General features: G+C 47.0%; 1 protein-coding gene across 4 annotated transcripts in view; it reads right to left on the bottom strand.

Annotated features, from left to right (window-relative positions):
- Positions 1-15,768, bottom strand: part of SPEG (striated muscle enriched protein kinase) — a 1,484,310-nt gene that overhangs the window by 427,299 nt on the left and 1,041,243 nt on the right. The gene's annotated exons all lie outside the window — the stretch shown is intronic.

Genomic DNA, 15,768 nt, shown 5'->3' with positions numbered 1-15,768 from the left:
GGAATTTTAGGTACTCTCCATATATTATCACGTGTCAGCACGCACCATTTGTTGCGGAGAGTATTGTTCACTTGATACATTTTTCTAATGGCCTCCCTTCCTCCCCCTACCCTTTCTCAGCAGAGCACCTTGAAGTCCTTTGTGTTGAAGACCACTCCGTCGACTTTTTCAGACCCCAACCGGGTTGGAATTATCACCAGTCTAGGGGTACGTTTTTCCTTGAGTGGTATTTACAACTCTAGTATGTGCAGATTCCAACCTGTTTGAATTTTAGGATACCAATTCTAATCACACTTCTTGTGTTCCCCCCCCCCCCCCCGAGCCCTCCCTTTTTTCGTCATAGGCCACCGATGCCGTCCATTGAGACTTGGGTATGTTCCTTACATATCGGTGCACTAGCTATCACGATCAGTCTTTCACTTTCCTTTTCTCTTTATCAAGGTAGCACCAATGGTTTATGGGTTGTATCCGCACTTGTTCCAATTTCCTCTGTTTTTGAGCACACGCATTTGTTCAGATAATTTTGCTGTTCAAGAGTGAGTGGGAATCATACCAAATTTGTTGTTGTTTGATTACAAATACACATATGTGTATCAATCTAGACAAGAGTGTTTTGAACTTAAAGTGTCACTACTGCAACACTGCGGGTCCTACTATCCTTGAAGGTGAATATAGTTTGCCTTGCATGAATTTTGGTCTCCACTGGGACGTTTGGAAGTTTTTAACTGGTTTAACATGTTTTCCTAAAGGACGGCACATTGTAATTTCTGGCTTACTGAAGTGAGCTTCATTGTTCCATTTCCAGCCCTGAAGAGTCAGAGTTGACGAAGCACGTGTCGGCTGATGTCCATGCAAAACTAGCATTAAACCAACAAGATAAGACGTGGCGAATTTCTTTCTTTTGTCCATATGTTCATTATATTGACATTATATGTTGTGACTTTATGTGTGCACAGGTCCTTGGTTAATGTTGTACAGGTTTGGAGTTCCAAATACTAGTTAAGGGTTGTTAGGGTCACCCCTTACCTGTTAGCACCATAGTACTTGAACGCTTGTAGACCTGAAAGCCAGTCATACAGCAGAGCGCAAGGTTCCCTTTACACTAGAAAACCCTACCTGTGGATAGTTTTTTCGGGACTGTTAGCACCCTTTGAAGCAGTCCTCAGCATTTTTCCAAACTTCGTGCACTCTGTGTTTGACGGCCTGCCTCTCATTTTGGGACTCGTAGCAGGAATACTATTCTTGTTCCTTCTGCTCCGATATGGCAAGTCCGGTCACCATCGACACCCAGATTACCATAGAGAACACTCTCCTGGCAATGAAGTGTCGTGAGCGCATGATACAGATTCTGGGCTTGGCTCATTTAAGAGATCTGAATACCACATGGTTTCTATCATTCCGACCAATCTGGCAGGATTGCATCTTACCTGTTCTACGATGCCTGCTATGTGGAGAAGAATGCGTGTTGGACATCTGTCTAACACTTCCATCAGCACTGCCAACGGATGTTGATACTTTGCTTGGTTCAATAATGGCCCATGCATTGTGTGGTCCCCAGCGGCTACCAATTCTGATGACGGCATTCGTTGAGGTCTCACAGACGCAATCTGCTGACGGTGAGATACGTGGATCGACAGGCACACAGGTACCATCTCCATTTCCTTCGAACATTGCTAATGCAGCTAATGCTGAAGGCGATGCTTCACATTTTTGTGCAATGGGTTTACTAAACGAAATGGTCCAACTTTCACCTACTGTGGTAGACAAATTCTTTACCAGCTTAGAAGATTTGATGTTTTCTCCAAGCAATGAGAATTACTTTTGAAGTTAGTACACAGCGTTCTATGGGACTCTGTATTCAACCTTCACTTTTCAAAACAAAACTTCCAACTTTGGAACTCTATTTTTCTGCGATTTCACGTTTTTCAAAATTGAAAGTTTTTTTGGCACAAAGTAATCTGCTTAAAGTAGAACTATTCTTAGAGAACAAGAATTCTTTGAAACGCTTCCAAGAGACAATATTTGACCTTGTCCACAACCTAAACAGTTTATATATTCTGTCATGGAATGGTCTCGACCTTTTTTTCTGTATTTAAGAGCCATTTCATAAATGTTATTTCATGACTCATTCTGATAGCCTTTCCATTGTCACACTACATGCTTTGAATGACAACTTTGCTTTTAAAATGCGTACATAACAAATGCTCATCTTTCGTGTACAACCATTTCGAATGCATTTTTATGTATTTTGGGAGGGATTTTTACACATCATGCTTTAGATATGTTTTAAATGCTTAGAATTTAGTAATATATAACATAATAAAGTGGAGTGGGTATTGTGTAGCGTTTTAGGATCCGAGCGAAATTCACCGATTCATGTCCTTATATAGGTACAATTCATATTGCCCTAAAATAGGCAAAGAACTCATAACCATATTTAGACATAGCCCATGCAGTCCAAATACAGGCATGGCTACTTCCACTCGTTCCAAAAAGCCACAACGATTTCTTGGAAAACTCGGCTTAAGCAGTCAGGGACCTCCCTTTGCTTGAATATTGATTTGTCCAAGAATTCATGGAGTTTTCAAAGAACTACCATTCCCTTGGGGTTTTTTGATGACGTTATTATGTCGGACTTTACGTCAAACTAGGCACCTTCCAGGTATAAATATGCCTACACTTGCCCTAGCAAACACACAGTGGTTCGGAGCAGCATACTATCTACTTGCCCGACGCAGCTCGCTACAGCAAGTGCCGAAGGAAGCCGACCCTCAAGCTGACACACTGATTGAGAAGCTGCCCTTTCTTTCGCTGAGAATCCAGCTCCAGTGTTTCCAAGCTCCCCTGGGAAATCGAGCCCCGAGACAGAGATTCCAGACCTCCTTCAGTCTAATACCAAGGTACGGAGCTCATTAGACCCTAAGAGAAATCTTGGGTAGATTCTTGGCAAAGAAAAACTAAACCTATGCTACACCTCACTTACTTCTTCCCGTGTACTAGACTTAGGTTAGGTACATTGGGGTAGGCGTATTTTTGAAGCACCAGTTGTGTACTTTTAGCTTTTGTTATTTATATATGTATTTTGTGGCTTAGAAACCATACCATGCTTTTACAGTATTATTTTATAATACTCTTCTTGCTGTACACATTATACTTTACAGCCAGTAGTACGATTGTAGCAGTTCATTTCTTTTGCATGTGAAAGAAGACTGTTCAATAAATCCTTTTATTGGAAACGCCCATCTCTCTATTTCTCTGCACCTGTGATGAACCTAAGCATGCACGATTGACTGAGTAAAATATATATCTATTGTTTCCACGACTCTGAAGATACGTTTTATTCTTGGGGAAACAAAGTTGTCATGTTTATGCGGTTGTCAGAAACGAATCCCTGGTGGAGAAGCGTGGCTCAATGGTTAGAGCGGCAGACGCTGATGCAAAGGTCTGGCCTGGGACCAGGGTTCAATTCCCGCCTCAGCGGCTCTTCGACACAATTTCCCCGGACCTGATAATTCTTGCCTCAGCGCCTAGTCTAATCATGGGTCCCACTCTGTGACTCTGGGCAATAACTTGCTTAATCTCCACAATAGCCCCAGCAGCGCTTGGATGCCTGGCTTCACCTTGGGGGTCCCAGGAGTGGACATTTCACAGGAAAACCAGGAAGGGTTCCACAGCGGTATGAATACAGCGCTACGAGACCCTAGGGTAGAAGGCGCTATATAATTACCAACACATTTACATTCCTTATTGTGTATTCGAGAAAGTTTCTAGTGACCTCTTAGCTAGCTGGCACTCACAATTAAGTCTAATATATGCGATAGAGACCTAGTCGGCCTAAGTCCTACGTCAAATCTATAGGATATATTATTCCAATGCGCAGAGCCTATTGGGAATATAGGAACTACACTACAAGATCGCCTGGGATTCGAGAGACAGAGGGCGAGAGCGTGTTCCACCTTGTTTGTTCAAATAATACATGGTGGTTGTATTGTCCGTTTGTACTAGGATTGAACCTGACTGAATCGATGGCTGAAAACCCTTGAGGGCTAGGTGAACCGCCCGCAGTTCCAGCATATTGATATGATACGTCTGCTCTCTGCTAGTCCATCTGCCCTAAGTTTGCAGATGACCCAGATGCGCTCCCCAACCCTGAAACGATGCATCCATGATCAGGGATTGTTGTGGCAGAGGTTGAGGGGAAGGGACTCCCACCAGAAGGTTCTATGGTTGCAGCCACCAGAGAATGCACGTCTTCGCTGTGAGAGAGAGGAGAATCTGGTCGTTCCACTGACCTGAGGATTAATTTCATTTGTCCTCAAGATCTTGCTGCAACGGTCTAATCCTCAATCTGACATTGGGTATGAGGCCACAACCCCAGCAGAGAAGCCACCTGTCTTACTGATGGCTGATGAGCTTGGAGGATGATGTTGCCTTTGTCTCTCATCGATGACAATCTCTCCTCTGAAGAAAACACTTTTCCGAGGTCGGAGTTTAGGTTGGTGCCCAGATAGTGGAGTGATTGGGTCGGTTGGAGGACCGATTTGTCCAGGTTGACATGCAGGCCTAAGTGCTGAAGGAGATCCAGGCAGATGTGAAGGTGTTCCTGCACCATATGAGAAGATGATCCCTTCAACAGCCAGGTATGGATACAGGCCTTGGCGATATAATGCTGCCACTTCTACTGCCTGGCATTTTGTGAATACCCTCGGAGCTGATTTTAGGCCGAAGGGGAAGACTTTGAACTGGTAATGTTTTGTTCCCACCATGAACCGCAAGAACTTGCGATGTCGTGTTGTGATTGGAATGTGGATATACGCATCTTGGAGGTCCACTGAACACATCCAATCGCCTTTCTTCAGATGTGGGAATATTTGATGGAGCGACAACATTCAAAATTCTGCTTTTTGACGAACTCGGTCAGAGAGTGCAGATGTAGAATTGGTCTGAGCTTGTTCGGCTGGACTTTTTTCTGAACAAGGAAATATCTTGAGTAAACTCCCTTTCCTCTCTGTGGAGAAAGGACCACTTCTATTGCTTGTTTCTCGAGAAGGGTTGATACTTCCTGACACAAGAGGTCTAGATGTAGATGACAAGAGTTTACCAGAGGAATGTTTCTTGGGGACGCACAAAAGCGTAGTGTGTACCTATTTTTTAGTATATTCAGCACCCACTGATCTTTGGTTATGTTGCACCACTCTTGAATGTAAATTGAGATACTTCCTCCCACTGAAGTGTGCAACGATACTAGAGAAAGCATAAACTCATTGCTTCCCTGGAGGAGGACTGCTGTTGATGTCCTCCTCTTCCTCCCGAGGAACGACGGCCTTGGTACTGGGACTTGCTCTGTTTATTTTGTGACCATTGAAGGGTTTGAGCCCTCTGTTGGTAGTTTCTCCGATTGTAGGGCCTGTGTCACCTCTTAAACTCCTTATTCTTCTCCAGGCCCACAGCCTTTAAGGTTCCCCACTCGGCTTTCATCTTTGGCATTTCTTCGTGTGTGAGCACCAAACAGTCAAGTGCCATAAAAAGGGGGATTCAGGATGCGCTGTTGTGCCTCCGGTTTTAGCACAACCAGGAAGATCTTCGTGCATACATGCCATGTGCATAAGATTGAGCTGCCAGAGACGCACCATCTGCTGCAGTGCTGATTACCTGGTTGGCCACCAGAGCACCTTCCTGGAGGATCTCAGAGAAGTCTTGTTGGTCCTCCTTTGGGAGTTTTTCCTTGGAGCGCTCCAGTGAATCCCATAAGGACCTGTCATAACGGCCTAGAAGAGCTGCAGCGTTGGAGGCTTGAAGAGAAGATGCTGCAGAGCCACAAGCCTTCTGTCCCCAAGAATCTTGTGCTCTACTCTCTTTGTTCGGAGGAGCGGAGGAGGACGATGGAACTGAGTCCGGAGGTGGATCCGATTTGAGGAAAAGAGGATCTGATGCAGCTGGCTTATATTTCTTTGGGATCCGAGCTGGAGCTGCTTCGGCCGATGATGGAGCAAGGAAGATATCGATTATTGGCTCGATGATACCAGGGACCAAAGGAAGCAATGGCCTAGCCGCCGACCTTTGATGGAGGGTCTCCAAAATGATGGACATGGTTGTCTGAGGAGCTGACATGGTAATGCCCAGCTTTTGAGCTCCTCTGGTGAGAACATCATGAAAAGTGTTCACATCTTCAATAGGCGACACTCTAGAAGGAGGACTATCCATCAGGGTAGGTGAGTAGTCCTCTTTGGATGAGTGTGTCGAAAAGGAAGACCAAGATGGTGTACGCTGCCTCTTCCGATGCCCCTGAGTCAACCTGCATTCAGGGGATCTGCCTCAGTGTTCTCTGGTCAGAGTAGTGGGTGACCTGTCCACTTCCCGTATGAGACATTGCAATGGTGATCTGTGCAGCGGACTGGAATACTCCATAGGCCGCTGAGTGTGACCTGCGTGCACTGCTTGCCAATGATGGAGAGGTTGGAGCCATCTGGGAGAGAGATGGATGGAAGAAGATCACTGTCCCTTTGGAGAACCTCTTGGCGGTGATCTTAGAGGCTCCTGCGAATGAACAGAAGCAAGGCGTGAAGATTCAATCGTCTGAGGTGAGCTCCGAACAGAGTGAGAGGACTCTCTGTGGCTTCTGGAGCGTGATAGGCGTCTTGATGAGCGATGTGACGTCGATAGGGAGTGTCTCGAAGTCGACTGACTCTGTGTAACCATCACTGGTGAGTCCCTAGAACCCAATTGTCTCCTGAACATCAATGTGGATGTTGTATGGAGTGACGTCGAATGTCTGGAGCACAGAGACCTCGCCTTCGACATTGAGAGTGCAGGTGACCTCAACGATGAGCGGGTGGATGGAAAAATCCTTCTCATTGTCGTTCTTTCCCTCGACGCCGACCGTCTCCTAGAAGTCACTGGAGTCAAGATTGGGGCACTTCTCGTCATCGACGGAGACCGCCGTCTCGACGTCGAACAACATTTGGTATATTTCACTCTTGGTCTAGACGTCAAATCCTTCACGGTCGGAGAGGATCGAGCCTTCGACGTCGAATGCCGAAGGCGTCAAGATGGCTTCCCTACTTCTACAAAAAGAGTGCGTTTCCGTTCGGTTGTTCAAATCTTTCCTAGGGATGATCTCCTCCTACATCCCGCTGATACCCAACTTTCGTCTCAGAATGAGACCCCTACAAGAGGAACTCAGCCTCCAATGGGTGCAGGTTTCAGGGTCGTTTGACGACACTTCTCGTATGAGGAATGCCTTTCAATGTGGATACAAAAAAAACTATTTAAGAAAGGGATGTGCATTTCTAACGGAGGTGCCAAGGTTCACCGTCACCACGGATGCTTCTTTGGAAGGATGGGGCGCACACCTTCAAGGAATGACGGTCAGCGGGAAATGGAGTGTGCAACAGAGAAAGTGGCACATAAATCTCCTAGAACTGCGAGCCATTTTTCTAGCCCTGAGGTCTATTCGGGCAGTCATCGAGGGTTCCACGGTTCTAATTCGAACAGACAATACAACAAGTATGCATTATATAAACAAACAAGGAGGAACGAGGTTGGCCCTGCTATCTCAACAAGCGCAGGAGATTTGGGACTGGGCCTTGGATCACAAGATCAATCTGTCAGTGGTTCACGTTCCAGGGATCTCCAATGTGTTAGCAGACTCCCTCAGCAGATCTGCAATATCCAATCACGAGTGGGAGATCCATCAACCAAGTCTTTCGAGAGTGGGGTCACCCCGACATGGACTTGTTTGCAACGAATCAGAACCGCAAATGCCTACACTTTGCAAGCTGGATTCCCCACAAGAACTCATGCGAGAATGCGCTTTCGATGAACTGGTCTCAGATATATGCATATGCCTTTCCACCAATTCCGTTGGTTCCCAGGGTCATCCGGAAGATGAAGATGCAACCATGTCGCCTAATTCTCATTGCGCCCAGATGGCCTCGACAGTATTGGTTCACCGAGCTTCTCCTCCTCTCGGAGTGCAATCCCATTCAGTTGCCACCAATACCGAATCTCCTGAAAATACAAGGGGGTCAGGTTTGCCATCCGGATCCAGCTTCCTTGAAATTAGCAGCTTGGCTCCTCAACACATTGAATTCGCCCATTTAGACATCCCTGAAGAGGTTCTAGCAAATGCTAGAGCGCCGGCCACGATTAGGACTTACAAGCTCAAATGGAAGAAGTTCTGTGCCTGGTGTCACTCTGCCAACCTACATCCGATTCATGCTAAACCGGAACAGATCTTGCCATTCTTCCTTCATCTAGCTAGATCCTGTTTATCTCATTCAACTCTTAAAGTATTTTTGGCAGCCATTTCCAGATTCCGGCAGGATGGATCTACTTCTCTTTATTCATCAAGAATAATGCAATTTTTTAAAGGATTATTCCGAATGTTTCCTCCAGTTCGACGTCCACCTCCATCCTGGTCCTTAAATGTGGTGCTCGCTCAACTCATGCGTCACCCTTTTGAACCTAATCATAAAGTAGATCTCAAGTTCCTTTCATCGAAAGTTTCTTTGCTCTTAGCACTGACGTCAGCACGGAGAGTCAGCGACATTCAGGCGTTTACAACCAAATCTCCTTTCTTGCAATTCACTTCAAATTCTGTGGTGCTGCGTACCAATCCAAGTTACATGTCTAAGGTTTCCTCTGACTTTCATCTTAACGAGCCGGTGATTCTAAAGACATTCTTTCCAAATCCGCAAACAGCGGCAGAAAAGGCCTTGCATTCTCTAGACATCTAGAGATGTCCCAAGTTCTATCTCCAACGAACTGCCACATTACAGAAAACAGACCAATTGTTTGTAGCATATGGAAAGCTGCGTCAGGGATACGTGGTTTCCAAGCAGACTATAGCCCGGTGGGTCTCCTCAGCGATTGGTCTGTGTCATCAGCAAGCAGGAAGACCTCTACAGTTTTTGCAAATAGCACATTCTACAAGAGCGGTCTCCTCTTCTACCTCTCTCTTCGCTGGTGTGCCTCTCCATCAGATTTGCAGAGCAGAGCAGCAACTTGGTCCAGCAGGCATACCTTCACCAAAAATTACTGTTTGGACACTGCACGTGATGCAGATACTTCGGTGGGAAGAGCAGTTCTTCGCAATCTTTTCAAATAAGGGGAGCCTCTGTTCTCCCTCCTCCTCTATGCTCTTTTTAGACGCTTATTCTGACATGTTATTCTCTTTTGCAAAGCATGCATATATACCTTGATACAAGGAGCGTCTAATGAGCATGATGTTTTGTACTGCTATCTACTCTGATTCAGGCATGTAAATCTATGAAAGACACCACAATACTGGATAGGAACAATAGTTACTTACCTGTAATCTGTGGTTCTCCAGTATTGGTGTCTTTCATAGATTCACATGCACCCTCCCACCTCCCCTCAGAGGCTCCTTCAGGCGATTATGTTGGTTTCACTCCTGTGCGAGAAAATCTGAGAGCCTGGGCCTCTGGGGAGAACATTCTGGTGGGTGCTGTTGCCTGATTGGCTGCAGTTTGGTCTATACATAACGACTAGGATAGTCATGAGTATGGACGTTTTTTGCACTGTAGCTTAGGGCTACTTTACTTCCTGGTTGGTTATTACCAACGTTTTGGTTTATTAAAGGCATATTATTGCTTTTTTATGTACCGTGGGACTCCCACTCCGATGACGGGGGAATGGTTCAGGCATGTGAATCTATGAAAGACACCCCAATACTGGAGAAATATGTTTTTCACATATATGTGATGTGTTTCCGGGTCCCGCACATAGGCGGGAATATTCATGTGCTTATGACTATTGATGAGGATCCCCTGGAAGAGAACCCAGCCTTCAACAGTGCTGCTGCTGCCCAGGCTTACTCAGGCACTCGGCCTCACCACTAGAGCATATGTTCAAATAAGAATTTGATTTCTCTTTAGCAGTTACTTTCAGAGGATGGCCACAATGTGCTGACCTGCTCCATGGCAACATTTCTCCTGCTCTTCCTGGTCTGGTTATTGCAGGACTCGTTCAATTACAGTCTCTTACATCCAAAATAGTGTTCTGGTTTTGGTTATTAGGCCCAAGGTGCCTGTTTTAAATGTTATAATAAAGTAGAAGTGTCTGCTTACCCCCACCCCCAGCATCTTGAGACCCACATGGGTGAGTTGCTACACTTTACAAGCCCCCTGATTGATTGATTGATTGATTGCGTGAGTGCAGGGTGAGGCAACTACGAGTACAGGGTGAGGGGAGTGTATGAGTGCATAGTGGTGGTAATGTTTGAGTGTAGTGGAGAGCAGTGTTTGTGTGAGTGAAAGGTCTACATGAGTACAGGGTGAAGAGACTGTGTGACTAAAGGGTGAAGGGGGTGTATGGGTGCAGGATGAGGGGAGTGTCTATGTGAGAGTAGGGTGAGAGGAGTGTATGAGTGAGTGCTGGTGGTAATGTTTGAATGCAGGGGAGGGCTATGTTTGTGTGAGTCAGGGTGAGGGAAATGTCGACAAGAGTACAGGGTGAGGAGACTGTGTGAGCCATGGTGAGGGGAGTGTCTGAGTGCAGGATGAGGGGAGAGTGTATGTGAGAGCAGGGGAAGAGGAGTGTATGAGTGCATGCTGGTGGTAATGTTTGAGTGCAGGGGAGGGCTATGTTTGTGTGAGTCAGGGTGAGGGAAATGTCAACAAGAGTACAGGTTGAGGAGCATGAATGAGCCATGGTGAGGGGAGTGTATGAGTGCAGGATGAGGGGAGTGTCTGAGTGCAGGATGAGGGGAGAGTGTGTGTGAGAGCAGGGTTAGAGGTGTGTATGAGTCCCCTTCTGGTGGTAAGGTTTATTATTTTTTTTTTATTGTTTTTATTGGCATTTCAGAGAAAAAGACAAAGAGTGGCATTTCGAGATCAAAAGTACTTCACATACACATACACATACAATGTGGAGAAGCGTGGCTCAGTGGTTAGAGGCGGCAGACCCGGAAGCTGAGATCGGCCGTGGACCAGGGTTCGATTCCCCGCCTCGGCGGGTCTCGGGCTCAAAAATTCCACGGACTCAACAATTCTCGCTTCGGTGCCTACTCGACTCACGGGGTCACACTCTGCAACTCTGGGCAATAGCTTGCTTAATCTCCACTACGGCCCCTCGCGGCGGGATGCCTGGCTTTCACCTTGTGGATACCCTGCCGGGGTATCTCACAGGGGAATACCAGGACGGGTTCCCTAAGCAAGCGCCTTGATGCCTTCGGGTGATACGTGCGCTATATAAGTCGCAATACATTTACATACAAATCTGTCAGGTATCAACAGACATATTGTAACAAACATAATATACCAATGGGACATTTTCCTCCACACGGTAGGACATGGTACAGTGCTCAACTGGTAATAAAGTTGCATATCTAGTGCGGTAGGGGGTGTAGGCCCACACATCTGCTGTAGTATGAGGAAGTGATCTCCAGGATATAGGTCCTGTCCAGTCAGTATGTGGTGTACCTGAGCCCGCTCTTGTGCTTTACTGCCTAACAGTGGTGGGATAAGTGGATTGTCTGCCAAGGGCATGGAGGGCGCGTACAGCATGTCTATATTGGCCCGTCTACGGAGGCCTCCCCAGGCCCAACGCATTGACTCGACTATGTCCACTTCGTTGCGGGGCGCTTGAATGATTTATAAATGGCGGTATTAATAGTGGCGCAACTCTATCCTGTTCGATCACTACATGAGGCTGAAATGGGTTGGGGTGCACCCAGTAATGCATGAATTAGGCATGCGCGCAGTGTCCGTAAAGAGCAAAGTCTGGGTCTGCCAGTCCACCCTGTGACTGTGGAAGTGTTAGCGTCTACCATGAAATTCTCTGCTGTTTCCCGGCCCAAACTAGCTCGACCATTAAAGAATGGAGCGTTTTAAAGAAGTGTGCTGTGAGGGGTATGAGGATGTTCACGAACAGGTATAGCAACTTTGGCAGGATAATCATTTTGGCAAATGCTATACGACCTATTAGCGAAAGGGGGAGAGCCTTCCATCTCTACACCGTGTCCTCAATCCAGTCCACCACCCTCCCATAGTTAAGACTTCCAAAGTTAGTGCAGGTCAGTGCTTATCCAGATGCCCAGATAACTATGGGATACTCTGTGTAGAATGGGTGTGTCCCAGCTTTTAGGGCGGATTTGTTCCAGTTGACTTAGACTCCTGACAGCCCACAGTAGCGCAACACCTCACCCGTCATAGGTGAGAAATTCTCCTGGGGATTAACCATATATAAAGTGATATCATCAGGGTACATTGACACAGTGATGCGTGTGTAGTGAATCCTATCCCCTTGTCTGTGTGGCAAATCCTGGCCACCAGCGGCTCAGTTGCTATTGCAAATAGTAATGGTGACAGGGGGCACCCCTGTCTGGTTCCCCTAGTAATAGCGATCGGGTCCGAGATCAGGTCATTAACCCGCAATCGCGCTATTGGCATGGAATAGAGAAGCTGTATCTGCTTAATAAACAGTGGACTCATGCCCAGTCTGAGTAAAAGTGGGAATAGGAACCCTCATTCCAATTAATCAAATGCCTTGGTGGCATCCAACAGTGCTGCGATCGTGGAGAAGCGCAAAATAGTGTTCGTAAGTTGTGAGAGGTGGATCTCCCCGGTATGAAACCGGACTGATCGGAATATCAGGCGCATTTGGCAAATATTTTTACGTCCAGGTTCATCAGCGAGAGTGGCCGATAGGAGTTGCACTGTGTAGTTTTCTTATCAGGCTTTAATACTATAATGATTATAGCCTTGCGCATGGAGCTGGGCAAAATACCCATTTCCAATGCCTCTCGGTATACGTCCAAGAGCCAAGGCGCCAGCATGTCGGAGTACTCTTTGTAAAATTTGGCCTTTATGTCATCTGCTCCTGGTGCCTTGTCAGCGGGAATGCTGCCTATCACCCGAAGCACATCCTCCATGGTGAAGTGGATGTCCATGTATTCGCGATGTACCCTGCTGAACCAGAGAAGTTATATTGAGTCAAAATAGTCCGTCAGGACCGCGCTCGGTGGATTTGATCAGGAGGTGAATATTTCCCATGAAAGTCTTTCGTTGTGTCAAGTAGATATGGTGGGGAGTGTACCGTTTTGCCTTCTGGTATGATCAGTTCCATTATAAATGTAGACCCTCTGGGGTTTTGGATCATATTTGCAAGAGTTTTCCCCAGTCTTTCCCCCTCCACATAGCGACGAGCCTGCACATGCTTGTGGAGAAATTTAATTTCGCGGTTGCCGCTTCCTGATACTCCGTCAATTTGGTGCGGATATCGGTGAGGGTCGCGGAGGTTAGCGAACAAAAATATTGTGTCTCTAGTAACCTTTTCTCTGCCTTCAATCTGCCCAAGTGTCCCTGAATGTCGCAGAGCACTCCAAATTGCCCAGCTATGCAGAAGCCTCGTACCACCACCGTGAACGCCTCCCACAGTTTGCCCACTGTGTCTATCGAGCCCGTGTTGCACTCAAAATATTCCTCAATGTGTGTTCTGTAGGGTCTCCCTGAAGGCCTGGTCGGAGAGTGCGTTAGGGGGAAGTCTCTATGTAAATGGTTGCCTATACGTCTGTGGCACTGAAAGGGTCAGCGTCATTGGTGCAGGACCCGAGAGTGTGCAAGCTTGATGAGTGGCTTCGGTGGCCCATGTATGTAAATCTTTAGTCAGCAGCCAGAAGTCTAGTCTGGGCCACGAGTGCGCTGCTGCGTCACACATGTGCCTTCTAGGGCCGTGTGGTGTAGTGCGCGCCACATGTCTACTAAGTGGTGGTCTTGTATTATTCCCTGTACAGTCGCAACGGCCCTCGGGTGGTGCGTACGAGACGTTCCCTCTCTGTCGTCCGTGTGAGCGATAGAACAACATTGAAGTCGCCCCCCCAAAGGAGTGCGGCACCGCCCAGTAATTGTATCTGGTGCCAGACATTTTGAAAAAAAGTGGGGTGGTCTGTGTTAGGTCCATATGTGTTGGCTATTATCACCGGTTGATTATATAGCAACCCTCATAGTATAAGATAGCGGCCCTCTGGGTCTGTCAACATTCTGGTCGTCCGCCATGGTACATCTTTCCTAATCAGAATAGCTACTCCCCGCGAATAACTTGAAAAACTGGATGTGTGCACCTCCCCCCATCTGTCATGGGTCAGTCTCGTTAGAGCCATGTCTTTTAGATGTGTCTGTTGTAGGAGACATATGTCTGTTGTATGTCTGGCTAATTACGCCTGTAGCAGTCTCACCTTCTATTGGTCATTTAGATCACGGATGTTTCAGGTGGTGCATGTTAATTTGGATATTCAGAAGTGTGGTGTCGCAATTTCGCATGCATGGAGGAATCCCGCCCTCCGAGTGTCCCAGTGCCGATGCCCGTTTCCCTGCTATATGTCTGCGCGCTTGTCCAAGCAGTTTCAAGTGTGATTTGCAGGTGTATTTTGTTGCCTGTTCTGTCAATCCGTGCCAACAGATCTGGAACATGTAACAATAGCCATCTTAGAACAAAAACTACCACTTGCCACCCCCTCCCACACCAACCCCCCAAACAGGTTGTGTAACCCGCAAAAACCCTCCCATTACAAACTGTGGTTTGCAAAACAGCGAATAAATGGGAATCATCCCGTGGGGGCATGGATTAGCCGGCATACCGCCCCGCTGCCACAGCTGCGGGGAGGCCAAGCTTGTAACAGCTAACGAACATTGCAAAGTAAACGTGAGTTCCTATTCGAAATATGATTCTTTTCCTGTGCTTCTTGACATGCCACTTCGGGTCGAACACCAAGCAGCATGTGGCCGCCTTTTCTCGAACCTTGTCCTCAATAATTGTCACTGAGTTGGCCACCTGAGGATCTTACAGTCTCTGCCTTTTTATGTTGGTGCTTCTTGGCTGTTTTTTTGGGAAACCTCAGCGCCGCACTGGCTTCAGTGAATAGCACAGGCTTACTATCCATCTGTACTTTCAACTTCGCCGGGTAGAGCATTTGGTATTTGGTCCCAGTTTTCTGGAACAGCTTCTTCGTCGGTATAAATTCATGCCTTGCTGCTTGCACTGCTTGGGTGAAATTGGGGTAGAGTGCAATGCTGTTTCCTTGGTGCCTAAATTCTCCTTTTTCTCTGGCTAGTCTCAGGAAAGTGTCTCGGTCCCTGTAGTTGAGCAGGCGTGCCAGTATTGCCCTGGGTGGAGCGCCAGGAGAAGGTTGTGGTCCCAGTGTCCGATGTGCACGCTCCACAAGGAACATTGGTGATAGTTCTGGGTCAAATAGATCAGGTAGGAGGCACTCCACAAATTTTTCCATATATGCGGTACATTGGTATTCCCGTAATGCGGACATTGTTTCTCCTCGATTTGGCTTCAAGATCTTCATTGCGTGCATTGATGATATCTAGCACTTTATCCATTCTGAGAAGATGTTATTTCATTCCCCCTTGGTGGTCATCCGAGTCTGAGACCCTGGTTTCTTGGGAGTCGATCTTGTCTGCCTGCTTGTCCACTCTCTGCGAGACCTGGTCAATCCGTATCACCAGGGAGTCCAGTTTGGCATCTATCGCCCTGAGGCTGCCCTTCACTTTGCAGAGCATGGTTTTGATATCGTCCTCTTGCTCCGATTCCAGTTGCGTTTCAGGCACCACCGCGATCTTCGATGGGTCTGTTTCTTAAATCATGGATGTGCATTTCTCGAAGGTGATTTTGGCCTGCTTGTTGTCATCTTTCCCCATCGTTGCTCTCCGCCTGTAGCACCTGTCAACAGTGTGTAGATACACAGCACTTAGCCCAGCCATGGCGCCTTATGTCGAAGTCTTTCAAGGATGGGCCTTC

The sequence above is a fragment of the Lissotriton helveticus genome, chromosome 3_1, assembly GCF_964261635.1.
Source record: "Lissotriton helveticus chromosome 3_1, aLisHel1.1, whole genome shotgun sequence".
In the NCBI taxonomy this organism is placed as follows: domain Eukaryota; kingdom Metazoa; phylum Chordata; class Amphibia; order Caudata; family Salamandridae; genus Lissotriton; species Lissotriton helveticus.
This window is presented reverse-complemented; position numbering and strand designations above follow the sequence as displayed.